The 21,543-nt window shown below is 37.0% G+C and overlaps 1 long non-coding RNA gene across 1 annotated transcript; it reads left to right on the plus strand.

Moving 5' to 3' along the window:
* The first annotated feature begins 349 nt into the window (after positions 1-349).
* Positions 350-18,189, plus strand: LOC115437963 (uncharacterized). The gene is made up of 4 exons (XR_003938006.1): positions 350-494; positions 4,138-4,142; positions 9,270-9,280; positions 18,178-18,189. It is a non-coding gene; the product is annotated as an uncharacterized LOC115437963 (long non-coding RNA).
* Positions 18,190-21,543: the final 3,354 nt, after the last annotated feature.

Below are 21,543 nucleotides of genomic sequence, written 5' to 3' on the forward strand. Positions count from 1 at the left end.
TGAGGTTATTCGTGTTTTAGTGAAATGATAGTTTGTTTTAGTGTAAATACAGTAAAATGCTATGAAAATTTTTACATTTACAAAGAAAAAAATTTGGAGTTGTGAGTATTTATGGGTTATTATGATAGTATTTTACTGGTCTGACCCACTTGAGATTAAATTGGTCTGTATGTGGAACCTGGGGCCAGACTGGACCCTTTGGTGGGCCAGATTTGGCCCCTGGGCTGCATGTTTGACACCTGCGATATAGACAAACGATCAGCTTGTTCATTCTCTGCCATTTTCACCTGTGGAATGTTGAAATCAGCGCTCCTGTAACGTTGCTTTCGTTCCGTTGCTTTCGTTCTGTGGGGGAAGCGCATATTGGTGTGTCCTTGTTTCTGCTCTTAATCTACTGTACTTTATGGGACAGTTTTTGGCAGCCTTGGCGATTAATTAACCGTGACATTTAAAATCACGATTAATCGTAACACCATGACATCATTACAACCCTAGTCCTGTCATGAGAAATCAATGCCTGCACTGATATCAGACGAATTGGGAAGTGCAGAAAATTGGCTGTGGGTTTATTTATCACGTTTCATAGTTTACATCAGGTGTGTTTAGAAAAAAGTAGTTTGAATGTAATGTTAAAGATGTCAGTGTATATTGTATTAAAGACATAACAACTGCATTTATTCACTGTGTGTATGTGACCACTAGAGGGAGTAGTGAGTCACTCTGCTGGTATCCCATGATGGTAAAATCTAACTCCAAGGCCGAGTTGACAACAAGAAATTGTAAGAAACAACTTTCAGAGTCAAAGAAAATGACAAAGTGACACTAAAAATGCTACCATCCTTATGTTTTCACCATAAATATGAAACTTCTGAGGGTGTAAAGCTAAGTTCACAGTTTGTCGATCCACAGTTCAGACTAAACTGTGACAGTTATGCCTTAGTTTGGATGATTCCAAGCATCTTTAGTGCAGCTACTGACAACACAAACTGGACAAAAAAACAGAGGTGATTTGTAGTTTTACTGTGATTGTTTTCTGTCTTTAAAACAGAGCTAGCTAACAGAGCTAGAATGTAAACTATCAGCCGAAGCAGCATGTGGAGATTGTAAAGCAAAGTGTTATTTTGACCAGCTGAGTTTGTGTTTAAAGGAGAAAACAAGTTGATAAAATAACAAAGACGTGTGTTAAATGAGCTTCACACTTTATTCAGTGATTAATGCTGTTTGTGGAGATGTAACATTAAGTAGTTGGTGGTTTTGGTAAGTGTAGTACATGACTTCTCCCATCTGATAATACTTTGGAATATTAATACTGCAATTACTCCTTTAGTCTCCAAAACAGACATGGCTACTGCAAAGCTATACACATTTGTTGCCCTCACATGTTGTCAGCTGACGCATTCCAAGGATTTTCACCAACCTCTTTATTTGGAGAGTACAAACCAATTTGGAAGGTCAGTCCTCAAGAAAAATTGGATCTATCCTGTGCAGGAGGAAAACAAAACAGAGTGGGACAGAATTATGATTAGGCCTCACTATCTGCCAGTTACTTTCTCACCATTTTATAACCAAAGTGCTGTGCATAGATAGGATCCTCTAAGACAGTGTTTTCAACCTTGGGGTCGGGACCTCACGTGGGGTCACCTGAATTCAGATGGGGTCACCTGAAATTTCTAGCAATTGATAAAAATAATAATTAAAAACTTACTAATAAAAATTATATGGTGAATTGAGAGAGACAATCACAAGACATAAAAGACATGACAAACTGTGAAGCTGAAACTGAAGCACTGTGGTACTGTTTATCTTTCAAATGTTCATTGTGGTCAGTTTCAGATGCTGCAGCTCTTTCATAATTCATAGTTTGAGTTATTGTTTGTTCAGTATTAATTGTCAGCCTTGTAAATACAAGCTGGACTGACTGTACATATCCTGACCAAGGAAAATAAAATTCTCACTTTGTGCAGTAATCTACACCTGGCTTTTCCACCTCCGTCCATAATAATATACATTAAATAGCCTAAATTTCATCTAAAATTAATGTTTATTTGTAACATAGTATAGCAAACTATTACATGATCAAAAACAAATTAATTTTAGCAAAAAAAAGTCTCTGTTTTGAATGTCTGGGGTCGCCAGAAATTTGTGATGTTAAAATGGGGTCACGAGCCAAAAAACGTTGGGAACCACTGCCCTAAGATTTAGTTAAAGGAACTTTTTACTCATTGCACCTCATTTTCTTTTGCCGAAATCTGTTGAGAAAGACAACAGGTACGTGAGCCAACTGTCATTGCTGAGCCATGACACTTAATGTCAGACACTGGACACTTAACCTGTAGAATAACAGCTTTTATAATGAAGCAGCATAAATCCAACACATTACCTTCCAATTGTCAAACTTAAGCTACAATTTAGGGAAAATCTCCATTATTCATAACTGACAAATTAGTTTTCTAATCAGATTTATGACTGTTGCTGTTGGAACAAAGGCCCTCTGGACTCCTCAGAAAACATGTATTAGTGTTTAACATTTGCACTTGAATAAAAGTCAGCAACAAGGGTAAGACATTGGAGGACATTGTTACTGAAATGGGAACTTATAAGTCATAAGTCCATATCATTCATTAATGTCATACGCTGGGTAAGCATTATATTTATGCTGCACAATATATAGTGTATATGTCTCGGTATATAAAGTTGACGTGAAATTAACTAGAACTCATGGTACAAAAACTACTTTCTCAAGCAACACACTGTAGAGATTTAAGAACACGGCCACAGACTTGGCACAAGTATGGAAGACAGTCACAAAGCTGAATGTGGGCAATAAACAACAAGTCACGCAAATGTACACTTCGCATGCAACACAGTTGGTGATTCACTTAACCGTCTGGCTGAAATCTTATTCCCTTTGGCCTCGGTTACATATGGCATCATTTCTTATTACAGCAGAGCACAGACAAACACAGAACTGAAGCTCAATGCAGGTTATCAATATAATACTCACAAATTACACCATGCAGGGAGAATCCAAGTAAACCACTCTCACTGCCAACTTCATTTGAGACAATGGAAACCTTTTGGTCTCCCCTCCCTTTTGAGCAGTCAGAACACTGCTCCCTCCTTACGTCAGCTCCGCTCCCCTATTAAAACAATATACGAAAGACTTTGTGTAAAGGCCATTAATGACTAAAGGAATTAATATTGAGCCGCCGCCATGTCTCAAAGGGTTATGCAGATTTCCCACACAGTGAAAGTCAGTTGCAGAGCAGGCCTCCGTGACCACCAGCGTTGTCAGGACACAAACATTAACATCAGGACGGACATGTTTTCTCCTAATTGGATGCCTTTCTTCAAACGATTACTAGCTTGTCTCTGCCAACCAGCTGGGAAGGGAAGGGCTCGACAGAGATAACACAATTACGCAGTGGACAAAAAGACACCCAACTCAGTCTTGCACCGTCCTTTTCTGAAACCATTCGGGTATGTAGGCCCTTAGACTGAACTATACTGGTAGTGCTGTTACAGTGAGGGGATTTTTGGTTGATTATTTAGTCATTGTATTCTTTTAGTTTAAAGTCCCTCTCAATGGTGTTATTCCTTCATAGCATTGTGAGCTTCACTATGCAGAATAATGTCTGGGAATCTCACCTTGAGTCTAATTCTAGAAACCTAGAAGTAAAAAGTTATACAAAGTGTGATGCACGGTAATATCACACATTCATTGAATTCTGACTTAAAACAAAGCAAGAAATACCTTCTGTCTCGTGTAGTTATATGCAAGACTGCAGAATTTTGGATGATGATGAGATGCAGAGTATGTTCTCATGTTGAATTTATCATATTGAATGTACTTGGATACTTTCTATATCATTGTTCAGTAACATTCCAGCATCCTAATATACAGCAGCATCCTCATGTCATAAAAAAACAAAAAAAAACAATTAAAGTTTAAAAACATAATATTTCCTTAAAAAAATTCTGTTTCAGTTCAGGTTATTCTTGCATGACCTTGCATTTATATTTCATATCCCAATTTGCCATTGAGGTGCCGGCCTATGCTTGTTGAAATTATTCATATTTGGACGGTGTGGCCGAGTGGTTAAGGTGCTGGACTGCTAGTCTATGGTGCTCTACAAGCATGGGTTCAAATCCCATCCTTGTCGACAGCTGAGGCTTTTTGGGACAGCAGTGGTATACAGAGATGGAAAAGCAGCTTGTGTCTGAAGCTGGTTTGATTTGATGTCTCAGACCAACAGAGAATTTCTTAGCTGTTGTGCCCTTGAGCAAGGTATTTAACTCCCCCTGCCCTCTCCAGTGTATAGTTTGTTTCCAAATGTTCAGCTAGTGATGGATTAAATGAAAAGTTGCAATTTCAGTATGTGTTGCATGCCCACATGTATGGTGGCCCTGAAGGGCTAACCACAACAACAAATCGCAAAGCACGCAAGAAAAAGAAAAAGCACACAAGAAAAAGAAAAAGCACGCACACAAGAAAAAAACACACACAAGAAAAAGAAAATCATGCAAGCAAGAAAAAAACACACACACAAGGAAAAGAAAATCACACAAACAAGAAAGAGGTCCTACCAGAAAATGTAGGTACCTGCTGTGACCAGGATCTGGATGCTGATTGGATAGAAGCACTGTCCCTCTTTTTGACAGAAAGACAGTCAGCATCCAAATCCTGGTCACAGCAGGTACTTAGCTTTTCCAGTAGGACATTTCTCTTGTTTGTGTGATTTTCTTTTTCTTGTGTGCTTTACGATGTGTCTTGATCTACCCTTCAGGGCCACCATACACATGTGCAATATACAGACAAAAAAAAAAAAGAGTTTTCAGTAATATATTTGTCTAATTCACATAACCTCAAATACAAACAATGGTGGCAAACACAGTGTCTCACTTCTTCAGCAAAGAACAAATACAGTTGTCTTTCTATAATGAAAGAATTATACTTAGCATTTTAGAGGGAAAAAGAATCAAGTCTGTAATAAATTAGTAAACAGTCCAGTTACAGGAATGTCCAATTATCCTGCCATTCTCCTGCCAAATCTCCTGCTCAATCACCTGTGCAAAGAACAGTATCTGGGATGCTGATGTCTATTTAGGCACTATGAGTCTATGAATCATGGTGTAAGTCTGCTATAGACTTAGTGTTAAAAACAGTGCATTTCAATACCTTGCACCATGTAAATTAACTCTTGGAAAATGGTGATTAACTAAAAAAAAAAAAAAGCTTAAAGTTTTGATCACATTTCATTGTGAGCCCAGTGTTCACAGCAGTTTGTCTTGTGGTTCAGCTGAGCAGATTTATGAACCATAATGGAAGAGATTAATGACATGTTTGGTGAGTTTGGTTATTTTTACTGTTGGTTTTAATGATAAAGAATAGGAGTGATGTGAAAACACATGTGTTTTTGGTCCACAGTTCAGTCACATGACCGACTGTGGAGCTGCTGTAAATCCTCCTTCCCTGTTGAAACACCTCACTTGCCTCACAAAATGATCCATTATTACCAAATTGGGTTATTAGATTGCCAGTGACCCAAAATAAATGTGATTATATTTTGGGAAAAGTAGGTCAAAGTTCAAATTTTTTTATGAATTTTTAAAATCATTTTTTCCCCCCATTTACTTATAATGGCCGGAAATTGTCTATGCTGTCTATGTCTATGCTGGCATCAGCACACGCACAAGACATGATGACAACAGCTGGATCGATGCCAAAATAAGATACAATATGTGTGAGGGGCAGGGTTTGTTGTGCCTTGCACCACTTGTTAAGGGTAGATTTTATCAGGTGGTGTCATCATTTGCTAGTTTATGGTTGGTATTATTACCTCTGACAAGGAGGTTATGTTTTTGCCGGCATTGGTTTGTCTGCCTGTCTGTCTGTCCGTGTGCAAGATAACTCAAAAAGTTATGGATGCATTTGGATGAAGATTTCAGGAAATGTTGATACTGGCACAAGGAACAAATGATTAAATGGTGGTGATTGGGGTGGGGGGACTGATCTGCCTTGGTGGAGGTCTGCGCTCTCAGAGTGCTTTTCTAGTTATCATTTTTGTATTGTTTGTCTTTTGTCATGCACATTTGTTTTGCACTTTATTCATTCACTGCCTTGACCAATGCATTTCCCCATTGTGGAATTAATAAAATCTCATCTAACCCAAATATCAGCACAGAGGTCGTCTTATTACTATAGAATCAGTGGATTTCACAAAATCGATGTTTATTCACTGAACTGACCCACTTCACATAGGACTCCATTCAAACAGATCAGCCTCTGGTCTTTCATGTCTATGATATGTTTACACCCAGATTGGAACCTTGTGTCTTTAATATCTTCATCTAAATAGTAGGAGCACTCTATAAAATGCTAACTAGGAGATTTATATCTTTCATGTAGAAAATATGCCACATTTTTCATGTTTCTATTTTGAATTGCACGTACTAACATTTTTGAGTTGCAGGTGAACTGATTTACAGAGGTTTGACTTACAGTAACATCTTCTAACATTACAAATCTGCACGTATTAGGTATTGAAATATTCTGGACTGTTACCAGAATGGCTTGAAAGATTCATGTTGTGTTTATGATGGAGTTAGCAGGCTTCTGGCCCCTGGGTTCAAAGAACCATCCTGAAACAAAGGAAGATGGAGACTGACCTGACCCGACTCTGCAGTGTGAAATCACTCCCAGGTCACATGTGTTTCTGTTCATGGTCTTCACCTTGAGGTTTTAGAGGATGGAGCAGATAGCACGCAATGGTACAACAGACCTGCTAAAGGCCACCTCGCCGGTCCAGATGCAGTCTTTCATCTTTTTTTAGAGGAACTGTTGCGGTAATGATTTCTGCACTGACAGAAAGTCTGTGTATGATCACAGCATGCTGTTGCTCGGGGACAGAACAGGCATGCAGTTTATTATTCTCAAATCTGGAGAATATTTCATGGAAATATTCTCTGCTAGTCATGGGGTGAAACCTTTCACGCTATTATTGACAACTTCTCTGTAGCGAGCCAAGTCTCTTCTCCAACTTGAGTCTGACTGTCCTTTTCAGAGTGAGGCCTGCATGTGCATATTGCAAAATAATAATGGGCCAATTTATCACAGTGATGGAATGGTGAAATACTGTGGATGTATGAAACTGATGGGGTTAAAGGTTGACAGTAGACGGTCCACTGCTCCATCTAGATCAAATGAGTGCCGTTATGTGCTGAATCTCCTCAAGTTTTTGTGATAAGAGCGGCAAAGTGAGGCTCTCCAGACCAGCTCTGCTGTCCCTGCACAGATAAATGGCTTCCTCTTTTGAAAGGTCCCACTCCTCATTTGGATAAGCAGCATAATCAGCAAAACACTTTTAAAACTATTCCCTCATTAATGTAAGCTCAAACTTTGAAGAAGGGCACTCTTGTTTGCTCCCCAGTCAGTTTTGATAAAGTCCATGCTCTTATGAACCTTTGAAGAGCTGAGGCTCATTGTTCACAAGCAAACGGATCAGAACGAACGCAATTCCCTCAAATTATTGTTTTCACATTGACAAAAAAAGAAATAAAGCATAGAGAAGGATAATGAAAGAAAGACATTCGTAAAAACTAGCTCTAAAGAAAATCAACTCAAACAAATGTAACGTCTTATTGTGTTCAAGTAAAGCCTTTGTGGGAGTGTTTTAATTCTCAGCGCTTTGATAGTGTTTAATGTCCCGACGACAAAAAATGGAAACAGCTGCAGATTCACATTTTTCAAATAAAACAGTCCATTTTGGGTTCGCATTTGCATAACTTTCATGTCTCCCAACAGACAGACCAAAACAGTAAGACATAATCTAAAGTGTTTTAGAACAAAACTTAATGGCTATCAGAAGCAGATGTCAGAAGAATGCTTTAAAATGCACAAAGATGTCCAAAAATAGAGACTTCTGGTATTCTTTTTTATGTAGAATTTCCATTTAAGTATTAGCAGATATGTAAATAATCATTTATACTGAGATGTGTAAAATTTGAACCTAACAAGGACTTAACTTCATTACTTCCACAGCAATTACTTGTTTTGTGTTTCTTTTACATAAAAGCTTTTTTTCTATAATACAGTGAGCTGCAGCTTTTTATAAACTGTGCAAATACTATCACTGTTGTAAAACCAAAATATTTAATTAAATAAAGATTACATTTTTCCATTACTAGCCACCATCAGCTGATGTCAAATTAAAAGTACCCAACATGAGCTCCCCTGCTGTTTTCAATTACGCTCTACAGTTACCCAGACAAACTGAAATACAATACAACATATGGTTGTACTTAAATATGTGCAGGATGCATGTGAGTTATATTTCTAAGGAATATATGATTTCTTCATACACTGAGGACGTAATAATGGTAAAACACTGTACACAGTGAAATAATACAAAAAACAAAGTAAATGTGAATTTAATTACTTTACAAGTATATTTTATATGATCTCACTTTTGAAAGCAGCTTTTTCTATAATTGGAGGGTCTTATATTTGCTATTTTAGATAATGCTGTGATAGTAAAGTTTTATGTTGTAAGGCTTCATTTTATAGTGTGTTTCTAATGGGAACCCGTGTTCTGTCCTGCTGTGCTGAACCAAAACATAGAACAAACATTGGACCAAGATGAATTTCCTGTTTATTTTACAGTGCATTAATTTTGTGTGTTTGACATGTCATCAGTCACATCAGTTACTGTTACTGGCTGTAATGATGTGATATTTGTGAGTAAGTAAGTAAGAGAAATGTTATTTATATGCCACCTTTTAAAACAACCAGCTGATCTTGGTACAAATACAGAAAAATAAGCATAGAAATCCAAAATCATTTGTAGGTAATGGCTTTATAGTGAGAACTGGATTCTGACCAGGCAGCAGAAAAATACTGCATACTTTTTCAAGATGTTTTTGTCAGAATGACAGTATATTTATTACCTGCCTGGAGGAAAAAATGTGTGTCAGCATAGAAAATAATGCCTTTAAAGTTTTCAACAGAGCAACAAAGTCATGACAGAACAGAAGTGTTCGTCTGCAACATTTAATAGTAGAAAACCCCCTCTCCTGCCCTCATCTTCATTTTGCTTTTAATCTGCATTGACGCAGCATAAAGGCCAGTCATAACACAGTTTTGGAAAAGGGTGTAGACTTAACAGTAACAGATTAAATTTATGAACACAATGGCCTAAAACTGAGCCCACCCCTGACTGTCAAAACTATATGAAACTTGAGTGCAGAGAAGAGACTTGGAGAGTTCACAGAGTAGCCGTGTGTCTGGAATGAACTTTTGCTATAGGTCGTCCAGTCTGAGCTTTTTACTCCATTAATGAGGATGAGATGCTGCTCTCCTGGCTGGACATACTGCACCTGATTGTGATTTTTGTCGTGGAAATGCCTCCATAAAACAACTCGGCAGTGAATGCTTGTGGTCACATCAAAACACTGGCAGCCCTGTTTTGAACTGAACTCTGGAAAATGTAACAAACGCTGAGAATGACAGCTTATCGCTAAAGGGATCTCCAAAATGAAGTAAAAGGAAACTTATTTCACAAAATCATACTTGATTTAATTGTCAACTACTACTAGTCATACTACTGTTGTGTCATGCGTCAGCATCATCCAGTATTTAGCAGCAAAAGACACTGACTGTGTCCAAATGTGGATTTTTATTTACCTTAATGAATGCAAAAGCAATACGGAAACAAAACTGTGATAACTAGGCCCATAAAAGACGTCAACACAATAAAACTGCACTGAAAATAACAGCAACTAAACAAGAAGGTGTTAAAATAACAAACTGATGTGGCATAATGACACAAGAGGGAACATATGTAGTGGTTTGGTGAAACCACGTAAAACACAAGAGGGAAATAAGATGCACGCGATTTAGCAAAATAGAAAACAACTCAAAGACCAAAGATTAATATGACAAATAATTCACAAATTTATGTGGCAAATAACAGCATTAATATACATGCACTCCATATAAACAATATAGGGTTAAAATAAATATTTGCCATCTCAAGTAAACTACTATTAAATAAGTGTGTTTGACTGGGACTGTGCATGTGCAGGTATCAAACAAAGTGACTACAAATGAAATAACCCTTTTGGCGCAATAACCTAATGTGATGAGAGGGTATACACTGTGGGTGTATTACCCTGTGAGGCTGTTGACATTACACAGAACTCAGACCTGCAGGAAATAGTCACATTGAAGTTAAGTTGCTGTATTGAAGTCCAGTGTAACTTACCAAAGTGATAATGTGTTTACTTTTACAACAACTGTTCCTCTTTCCCTCTGAAGACCCTCTATCTAAGCGGTACAGATGTTAATTATGTGTCATTTGACTCAAACGATCAGCTCTACTTCCGTCCGTCACATATGCGCTGTGTGTAGGTTTTGTGTAGTTTAAGTAGCTCTGCCATTGTTGTATTTATTGAGTGGATCAGACAGAACCGTCTCACAGCGTCTGCTTGTTTTCTCAGCTGCCAAGTCGAGTGTCCACCGTCACTGTCACATCCTCAACCTGCGCTCCCAGTTTTGTCAGACAGGAAGATGAATGTGACTGCTATGGGTAGCATCATTATTAATGAAAAGTGACATCATAGCGTGGTCTGCTTAACAGCAATCAGGCCTCTCTCTTTGCAAAACCCAATGCAATCCAGATGTCTGTTTGATTAAAGGCTTAAATGAGATTGGAGAGAGTGAGAAGGGGGAGGAACAGCTCCTTCAACCTTTGGATTTTAAAACAAAAGAGTTTTATAAATCGCTCCTACAAACAAAAACACATGGATGGAAACTCCCCCCAAAAGTCCTTCTCATTCCAGATTCCTCTCTGATTGTTGTCACCTGGTTTAAAGCAGCACTTGATAACATGCATGAAAATGTTTGTCTAATTAGATCCACAGCTCACTGTGAGACATTACATATTTCCGTTTATAATAGTTGTGGGAAATTCACATACTTTAGTTTTCATACTGGCTGGAAGCTAATTGGACATTGCATGCAGACTTACAGGAATACAGTTTTATTTTAATCAATGTTTTTAGCCTCAATAGCAGCTGCAGCGACAGGCTGCAGACCTTCTCCATAAAGATGAAGGAAAATGTGTAGTTTTGAGGGAAATAAAGCAACAGTCATCAGCTGAATAACACTGATACTTTGTGGAGAGGAGAGGAAGAACTGCAATAGTTTTGGTGATCCCTTTTCATGTGTAGTGCCAATCAAAAGTATTCACCCCCCTGAATCTTAGATTTTCCCCTCTTTATAAATGGAACTATGGTCAATATAATTAGGGTTTTTCGACAAGAATTTAAAAGTGAATTAATGTTAAATTGTTTAAAAATTAATGTGCTTTCTTAAGTCCTGCCAATTAATTATTATGATTATTATTATGGTTATTATGATGATGATTATTACTATTTTCCTGCCCCCCCCCAAGGGGGTGGCAAGAGTTATTGTTTTTGGTTCAGTTTGTTTCTTTATTTGTTAACACTTTAGCAGCAAAACTATTGGTTGAATTCATACCAAATTGGGTTTATAGATTGCCAGTGACCCAGAATAGATGTGATTACATTTTGGGGAAAAGTAGGCCAAAGTAAAAAATTTTTTATGAATTTTTAAAATCTTTTTTTTCCCCATTTACTTATAATGGATGAAATCTGTCTGTGTTGTCTATGTCTATGCTGACATCAGCACGCACATAGACATGATGACATCAGCTGGATTGATGCCAAAATAAGCTACAATATGTGCACGGGGTAGGCTTTTTTATTATTATTATTATTATTATTAGTAGTAGTAGTAGTAGTAGTAGTAGTAGTAGTAGTAGTAGTAATGATAAAGCAATATAAGTCAAATACATCCAAAGGGGTGAATATTTTTTATAGGCTATGTATGATATGATTTAATAATATAAACTGAGTAGGATTTTTAAGGAGTCCAAAGTCAACATGGTGAAGCATCATTCACCTTTTACACTGCAAACATCTGGAACAATCTACCAGTACAGATACGACATAAAGACACTTTTAAATCCAGGTCCCTATAAAGGAATTCTTTAACTTACATCTATTACACTCAAATTTTTTTATTGGACTGTTAGACAATAGATAAGTGTGGCTGCATATATTGTGCTTTTAGTAACATGCCATTAAATATGGTAGACATACACCAGCTAAACATCATCATGTTTAGATTGTGAACGTGTGAATGAATTGGGTTCATTTATTCAGCGAGAATAAATGAAAGAATACGGCATACATTTCCTTTGGAGAAATTCCATAATTTGTTTTGTTTTCCTTACCTCTTGTGTATTTAAGTAAAAGCAGATTTAACACTTTTCTAAAAATAAAAGCCACTAAACCGCCAAACCTACATGAGTGAAAACTGCAATGGAGGTAAGCAGTCAAAACTGATTGTGTACTGTCTCTAACTGCTCAGCTGTACGCAGACTAATGGGACATGATTTCAATCTACCTCATTTTCTCCTAAAATAACATTTCAGCAGGTTGTCTAAATCAGAAGGTGAAGAGGCCTTGAAAGCCTCACAGTGACAAATGCAGTCACCTGGCAGCGCCACCATGAAGTCGCCTCTTGTCCAGCAAACATGGATCTAGTCGAAAAAAAAAAAAAAAAAACCTAAAAACACACCTGTCATATATGAGGATGAATTAAGTCTACATCGTTTTTTCCCTTCTCTCCCCAACCAGCATTTGACCTGTTCTAGCCACAAGAAGACGGGGGCGGTTTGGACCGACTGCAACCTGAACTGCCACATAAAATGACTCACCTGACGCTGACTGGGCGGGACCGTCTTCAGCTCACATTTTCCCCCACCAATTTTTATGAGAGCAAAGCCAAGGTTGAAACTGAAGCACAAACCCACCCAGTGCTTTCTGGCCCACTTGTTTTCTTTAAGTGTATATGTTGCTGATGCAGGATGGGTAGAGGGATGAAAAATGAGAATCACTGACTTATTTTATTTGCTTTATTTCTGCTAATGATAGGTGCGTTGTTTAGCGGGTTACCATGGCGGCTCAAAGGGTATCCCAAGTTCTGTGATGTGCTGTTTTCCACCGTGTTTCACTGAGTGGGGGTCAAAGAAAATCCTAAGTTGCCAGAAGGAGATATATTTATATTTTCTGTTGACTGTGCAGGTACCAGATAAACATACATGGGATTTCAGTCCCTTGGAGAAAACAGTGGGAAAGTCCCTCTGTCTGTGCGTCAAGCTCTCCCAGTCTCTGTGGGCCAAATGTTACACAGACTCTACAGAAGGGGAAACCATCACTCACTCTGTGCTCTGTCAGAACTGCAATGATGCTATCTGTTGGTGTAAGCTTGATGGGTGCCACACATGTAGGCTTCAGGCTTCTGGGGAAAGGTGTCTCAGCAGGAGGTAAATGATGACCTAAAACACAGAGAAAATAGAGCGTGAAGTCTGTGAGCCAATACTGGTTCTGGTTTTAGTGTAAAGCACTTTGTGAAATCTTTCTGCAAAAAGTGCTGTATAAATAACTTTTATTATTATTATTATTATTATTATTATTATTATTATTATTAGTTTATTTACCTGCATACTGTCTGATCATATGAGTTCCCTTACTCAATCAATATCTTTAATTGGATTATTTTCAGTAATATATGGTTACCGTTACATTAGTTGCTATTATTTGAAGACCTATTTTGTTTGTCCAACATGTTGTTTGGATGTTTATATCAGTATTTCTCAACTGTTACTATTCTCTAAGTCACAGGTGTCAAACATGCGGCCCAGGGGCCAAAACTGGCCCACCAAAGGGTCCAATTTGGCCTGTGGGATAAATTTGTGAAATGCAAAAGTTACACTGAAGACATGAACAGCCAAGGATGTTAAAATCATTTTACGTCAATTCAATCTGAAGTGGGTAAGACCAGTAAAATACTATCATAATAACCTATAAATAATGCAAAAAGCTATTTTTTCTTTGTTTCAGTGTAAACACAGTAAAATTACACAAAAATATTTACATTTACAGACTAGCCTTTTACAAAAAAAGTGAACCTGAACAAATAAGAACAGCCTAAAATGTCTTAAGAGATGTGGAATTGTACCAATATTCTGCCTGTTCCTAAATGTTTTGTGTATTTGTAGATCCACTGTGATCTGTACATTGTGATGCACATGTATAAATGATAGACTGTGGTGCAATATTGTTAAAATTGCACTTATTTTTCTTAAGAATTTTCAGGTTGTTCATATATTTTTATACTCTGTTCAAGTACTGTTCGTAGATGTAAACATTTTTATTACAAAATGTTACTTTTTTCACTCAAAAACATAGAGAAAACTTTGGAGTTGGTATTATTTATAAGTTTTTATCCTATTATTTTACTGGTCTGGCCCACTATATATCATATTAGGCTATATGTGGCCCCTGAACTAAAATGAGTTTGACACTCCTGCTCTAAGTAAACTTTTCTTAATTCACATATTGTGTTTTCTTATTTGTATTTTTTTCTTTAGTCAACTTTTTTGTTTTTATGCATTTGTATTTTCTTTCTTATTTAGTTTTTTCCTTGTTAATTTTATTTTTTTCAGCCATATTTTGTGCTTTGTTTTTTTGGGACCCATTTTACATTTGTATTAATTTAAAGAAATTTGATTATCATACTTGTATGAATTATTATGTATTTAAAGACACTTATCCTTATTTAAAAGCTACTGATAATGTAAAATGATTTGCATCACCTGTCACGTGATATTGCAGTTAGTACCCTATGTAAACAGTTGTGTGTCATGATCTGTCCCATGTCTGATGAAGGGCTGGGGCCCGAAATGTCACTTCTTGTGATGAATAAATTTATTTTTTTTTTTTTTGAGGAGCTCACAGGTTGTGTGGACCTTATCTGATTCTTTCATCCACTATTTCTTTGGGATCCTGCACACCTTTTAGTGACTGGATGTGTGTGTCATAAGCTCTTTTCACCCATTTTACACATCACATGATCAGTGTCACATGTGTACTGTATACCTTTCTGATTACTGACAGGAAAAGTAATAGTATGGATTATTTCATTTTAATGGCACCTTTCACTGGGTTGGATATATGAGGTAGCAAATGAAAATTTAGTCCTCAAAGCTGATGTGTTGGAAGCAGCAAAATGAGTAACATAAGGAACTGAGTGACTGTGACCAGGTCCATGTTGTAACGGTGATGACTGGGTCAGAGAATTTCCACAACTGCAGGTCTAGTTGGGTGGTCCTGGTCTGAAGTGGTTAGTTACTAAGATTCACAACTACAGGTGAAGCTAAATATATAAATAAAAATATTGAAGCAATCTGTTTATGATATTTGTATATATAATTTTTCATTGTTTTTTTTTTCTTACCTTGTACTGTCTTTTATGTGTTTTTATGCTGAGCTTTGTCTTTATTAGAGGGGTGACTGGTTTTGTGACATATTTGCACAAATAAAACACTTAGCAAATAAATCCAAAATACATTCTTTTCCTCAGAATATAAGAAGGAGATGGCAGAGAGTTCAACAAATCTATTAGTTTTACACAGTGGATATCTGAGAAGGATGTGAACAGATTAACTTGATGGGGAATTGACTACATCCATGTTGCACTTTTTGGCGACAATCATCTTACTGAACCATTTGCACACACAAACACACATTCCCACACTAGTGGAGCAGCACTGGGAGCATGTTGGGGTTCATTGTCTTGCTTTAGGACACTTCATCATGTGAATAAGACCCAGGGATCAAATCCTACAGCGGGATTCTGCTTTCTCATATAACTGTTTGTTGTAGAGATCCAGTTTAATGCCAGTTATTCTGCTGCAGACACTAACCGCCTCACTGAGTGCATTCGTGTGTTGGACTGAAGAGATTGATCCCAGCAGATGAAGGAGCATGTGAGCACAAATCCAATAAAACAGCCATTAAAAAAAAATATTGGCATCAGGGACCTGTCAAAATGGGCCTTCGAGTGTTCCAAAAGAGACACTGTTGGGAAGTTTATTTTCTAGTCTATGTTCCTTGATATATCTAGAACACCACTATTTTGAACATGTGAAGTAACGCCCTTTCCGGCTGCTTGACCCTATGTTGTAATTGTAATTGTATTACAGTCAAGAGTGACAGACAAGTCATTTTTTGATCCTGCCAACATTTACGCAAATGTGTGTCGGTTTAGAAGATAATTTTACAGGTTCAGAAGGTCACAGTTTGTTTAAAATCTGTCGAACTATCAGACTGTGAAAACACATAATTAGAGAAATGCACACCAGAAAAGGACAAGTGATCTCATCTTAACCCATAAAGACCCAGTGGTACTTCTGTGGCAACTCCTAAATGAATTTCTCTCTTTATTTAACCTTTCTTAAGTGATTTGTCACCATTTATTATAACATTATCTTCTGTAATTTTGCATTATTATAAGCAGTGTTGTGCAAGTTTCTTCCAAACTGCAATTCATTACAGATTACTTGTTACTGTTACATACAGAGTCTTGTCATGAATGGTATGTGTTCAGTATAACCCCCCCCCCCCCCCAAACAAAAAAAAAAGTCAAATAACAACCCCCCCCCCCCCCCCAATACAAGAGAACAAGAGATAGGAGAGGCTTGGGTCGCATAAATTCGTGCCCCGAAGTACATGTGGACAGTTAGCTCAGTAAGTAACGCTACAGTCTACGATGTTCAAATCCCAGCTGGAACACTTACATTTTTTTCATTTCACACAGTCAAACAGGGGGCATGGTGCCGAGGACGCTGGTAGATAAATCTGCAATTGCTAAAGAATTCTAACTAGACCTAAAAACGTTAGCTTACTTTGTCACTGCTGACCACAAGGAGCAGGGTTAATGTTAGTGATGAACATATGTCCATGTGGACAATAGACTGTCTTCTGCCATCTTCTCCCACTGGCTGAACTATGGTGGTCCAGAGGTGCAACAGCCCAAAAAATGATCCACTATAGAGGGTATGCACATGATGTCACCACTAGCGAAAGTCACTGTGGTTCCGTCCACTGAGTGGCAGAAAGAGGGAGAGGAGTAGCGGCTTTGGCTTGAATACTGCGAAAACTTTAGAACAATCTAAAAAATGGGGAAGAGCTGTTGTGCCACTGATTGCACAAATAGGTTTAAAAAGCACTCGGAGCTATCGTTTTAGCAGCGACCTAAAGCCAAAGACAGAAGAAACAGATGGATCGCTGCAATTCGTAGAAATAACTGGAATCCAGGCAATGAAACCTGGATTTGTGGTCGCCATTTCGTGTCAGGTAATGTTAATTTATGCTGTATTCTTGTGTAAAATCATACCTTTAATTACATATCATTTTGGCTAACGTTACTTCTTAGTAAAGCTCTTAATATTAGCATCTGTCATTTAGTTCTATATTTCAGAGCTGAAACGTTTTTGTCTTCAGTTGTGTGATTCTGAACCTTGTGCTCGACATGATTTGTGAACTAGCTTAAACTGAGGCTAACCTAGTTTTCCAAATAAGGGGGTACTCTAGCACAAAGCTGTTGTAGCTGTGTTGTATCAAGTATTTGATGTAAACTCTCCTTAAATCTCCACAGTACCAGTAGATCATCCACTCACTTGGGTCAATACTAAGGGTTCAACTCCAGTAAATCAGTAGTGAACTGTGAGCACTACTGCTGGGCCTTTACTTTGGCAATCACCGCCAAGAAAATACGTCTGCACTGACATAAAACCTCAAAAACAATAACAACATACACAAACAACAAACACAAACAATAGTATGTTGAACTGAAAGCACTCACCAGCTGTAATCCTCTAATTAACGATGACGAGGATGTCAACAACTCTTTGGCTTTTGTATGCTTTCAGCCTTTGCATTGTGGATTTTCCTGGCGTTGAAATCAGGTTCATATAAATGTCAGGATACGTGATTTCCGGCCACATATCAATGTTCGTAGACCACTTGTTGTTTGGCTGCTTGTATGGATCCATGTCGAGTTCACTTGTCTTTAATTTCATGTTATATTCCACATTTTTCCCGGTCTCGCTGTAGTTACCGCTGTGCTCCGCCATGTTGAGCCGGTTTGTTTTTGCCACTCAGTCTGACTTATAGGGGCGTGGCCCAGGGGGGAAATGACGTTGGTGTATTCCCTCTATAAAAAAAAAAAAAAAAAAAAGAAAAAAGCCCAAAAAATTATCCACAGTAAGAAAAAACAAGAGAACTATTTTGGGCTGTTCTCTTTTTTTTTTTGTTATAGTAGATAATTTTTGGGGCTGTTCAGTTTTTTCTTATTGTGGATAATTTTTGGGGCTGTTCTCTTTTTTTTTTCCTTATGGTGAATAATTTTTGGGCTGTAGTCTTTTTTTTCTTATAGTGGATAATTTTTTGGGCTGTTGTCTTTTTTTTTTTTCTTATAGTGGATAATTTTTTGGGCTGTTCTCTTTTTTTTCTTATAGTGAATAATTTTTGGGACTGTTCTCTTTTTTTTTTCCTTATGGTGAATAATTTTTTTGGCTGTAGTCTTTTTTTCTTATAGTGGATAATTTTTTGGGCTGTTGTCTTTTTTTTTTTTTCTTATAGTGGATAAGTTTTTGGGCTGTTGTCTTTTTTTTCTTATAGTGAATAATTTTTGGGACTGTTCTCTTTTTTTTCTTATAGTGGATAATTTTTGGGGCTGTTCTCTTATTTTTCCTTATGGTGAATAATTTTTTGGGCTGTAGTCTTTTTTTTCTTGTAGTGGATAATTTTTTGGGCTGTTGTCTTTTTTTTTCTTATAGTGGATAATTTTTTGGGCTGTTCTCTTTTTTTTCTTATAGTGGATAATTTTGGGGACTGTTCTCTTTTTTTTCTTATAGTGGATAATTTTTTGGACTGTTCTCTTGTTTTTCTTATAGTGGATAATTTTTTGGGCTGTTGCACCTGGGCCACCACACTGAACACCAACAGGAAATAGAACTTCACAGACAAATTTTTGATTCCTTAAGGTCTCATGGTCTTGCTGTTTTTTTTTTTTTTCTCCTTTATTTTCATTTGAGCAATTAAATTATTGAACATGTACCAAGTAAAATATTACTGAAAATGGATTAGTAATGCCTTACACTACTGTGTTACAGCAAAAAGTAATCTGTTACTGTAATGCATTACATTTGTAACACGTTACTCCCAACAGTGATTATAAGATTATCTTCTCTAAATTTGCATTTTTTGCAATGCAGATCAGGTATTTTCATATTAATTCCGCTGATCATGTAGATGCTCATTAAGGAGAAAACTGAAGAAAAAGTGACTTTTTCAGCAAATCTATCAATAACTGAACATAAACCAAGTGTCTCCATCCACTGTCATTGATCCAACTCCATGGGTTTTACTGGTAAATCAATGTTGTAGAAGATGATGTGGATTCCACGTTCACAATGGAGCCTCTGAACGTCCAAATGGGTCATATCTGATGACCATGAAAAGATGACAAACTGTATTTTACACTATTTATTTACATGTATTGACAGGATTAGTGGTTCATTGAGCATTTAGATCAGTAGATGATTTCAGTCACCAGTTGCTGTTTGGGTCTTTATGGGTTAACTGTATCTCTCCACAAGCTGCTAGGACCTGCTGAGGATGTCTCTGCAGCCTCATCGTAACCAGACGTGTAGTGATTTTTATCTCTTTTAATACTCTTCATTAGCTAAATCTCAAAGACAGAGGGTAAATGTGTCAAGGAAGGTAGCAGCTGTTTATGTCGATGAGATCTGATCAATTTCAAACCAAACTCAAAGCCACTTTACCGCGTTCATGACAAAGAGTTTCTCAGCTCATACATTTAAATGATGGCGTAGTTCAAAAGGGGGAAAAATACCAAAAAATGATTTGTTTAATCATCACAGACCGCTGTTCATATTTGGTCCAAAGTTAGTTCCCAATGGGCAAACCAGAAAGGGTAGGACTTCAGCTCTCTATATTTTGATCATCCATCACTGTTCTATACTCGCTGCTTTGATGGTCTCAAAACATAGCTTTGCACTGAAATTTTGGACTCTTTCACAATACCATAGTGTGTATTACAATCTGTTTTCAGTCTATTTTGGAATTGGATTTCCAGATATTTCAAGAAATCTCTGCACACTTATATGAGCGACAGGTGAGTTGGACAAAGGTCATATCTGAACAAGAAAAAAATTCCTCCGAGACAGAAGCAAGATGGGATGTGGGAGCTTTTTTGTCTTGTCTTATGATATCACAGATAGATCCAAAAATCAAAATTAGGACCGATGGATTTAACCCATAAAGACCCAAACATCCACTGGAGACACAACGCATCTGCTGATCTAAACTATTTAATACTTGTTGATCCACTAATCCTGTCAATTTTCATGGTCATCAGATATGACCCATTTGGACGTTCAGAGGCTCTGTAGTAACTGTGGAAACACCGTCATCTTCTACAACACTGATTCACCAGTAAAACCCATGGAGTTGGGTCAATGACAGTGGATGAAGACACTTGTTTTTATGTTCAGTTAATGATATATTTGCTGGGAACGTCTCTTTTTCTTCAGTTTTCTCTGTTTTTGATAAAGTAACCCTCAACTTTAAATTGACCTTTTTAGGAAAATCTACATGATCAGTAAATTAACCCTTTCATGCATGAATTATGAGAACCTTAGTTACCATTTTTTTCTTGAGTGATTTTATTCCTCTTTAAACATGTGAAAAAAAAAAAAAAAAAATATATATATATATATATATTGCAATTGACATTTCTTTAATGAACTTATTTTTCCATGGACTTACAAAAATGTCCACTCAGATGGACACCATATGTTTGATTTTTGAAGCAAAGAAACATATATTTAAAACCCATCATCAGAAAGTGATATACTGTGTGAAAACTATGCAATAAAAACATTTTTAATGCTTCTAATTCGATGTATGCTCACCTTTTAACATACTCTAATACTAGTTATTACTCACTTCATGGAGATAATATGCAAAAAAAAACCACCAACTTTTTGTTTTGAAAACTGTTAATTACAGTCTAATAACAATTAGTGATTGATTTACTCTAAAACATGTTACTACAGATCAGGTTTCTCAAGAACAGAAAAGTTACAGTAATGATATGAATTGCAGTGTATCGGATGGTGTCCACTGTGTTGGATGATATGGAACTAAAACAACAAAACCCATGAATATACAGAGAACAGCTTTGAATAACTGTCCACTGTAGTGACCATTATGCATGAAAAGGTTAAATATGGGAAAAACTGATTTTCACAGAAAGAAATTCAAAATTCAGAGGATAATATTACAGTACATGGTGATAAATCACTTAAGAAAGGTTAAATCTAGAGAAAAAAAAAATCATTTGGGACCTGCCACAAAAGTAGCACCGGGTCTTTATGGGTTAAAGCAGTGTTGTATAAAGTACTGGAAAGTCACACTTGAGTAGAAGTATGACTTTGGTAGAAGTTCAAGTCACCAACTGAATTACTTAAGCTAAAGTCTTTAAGTATCTAGTGTTTTCTGTACTTAAGCATATCAAGTAGTCTA

The sequence above is a fragment of the Sphaeramia orbicularis genome, chromosome 17, assembly GCF_902148855.1.
Source record: "Sphaeramia orbicularis chromosome 17, fSphaOr1.1, whole genome shotgun sequence".
Lineage (NCBI taxonomy): Eukaryota > Metazoa > Chordata > Actinopteri > Kurtiformes > Apogonidae > Sphaeramia > Sphaeramia orbicularis.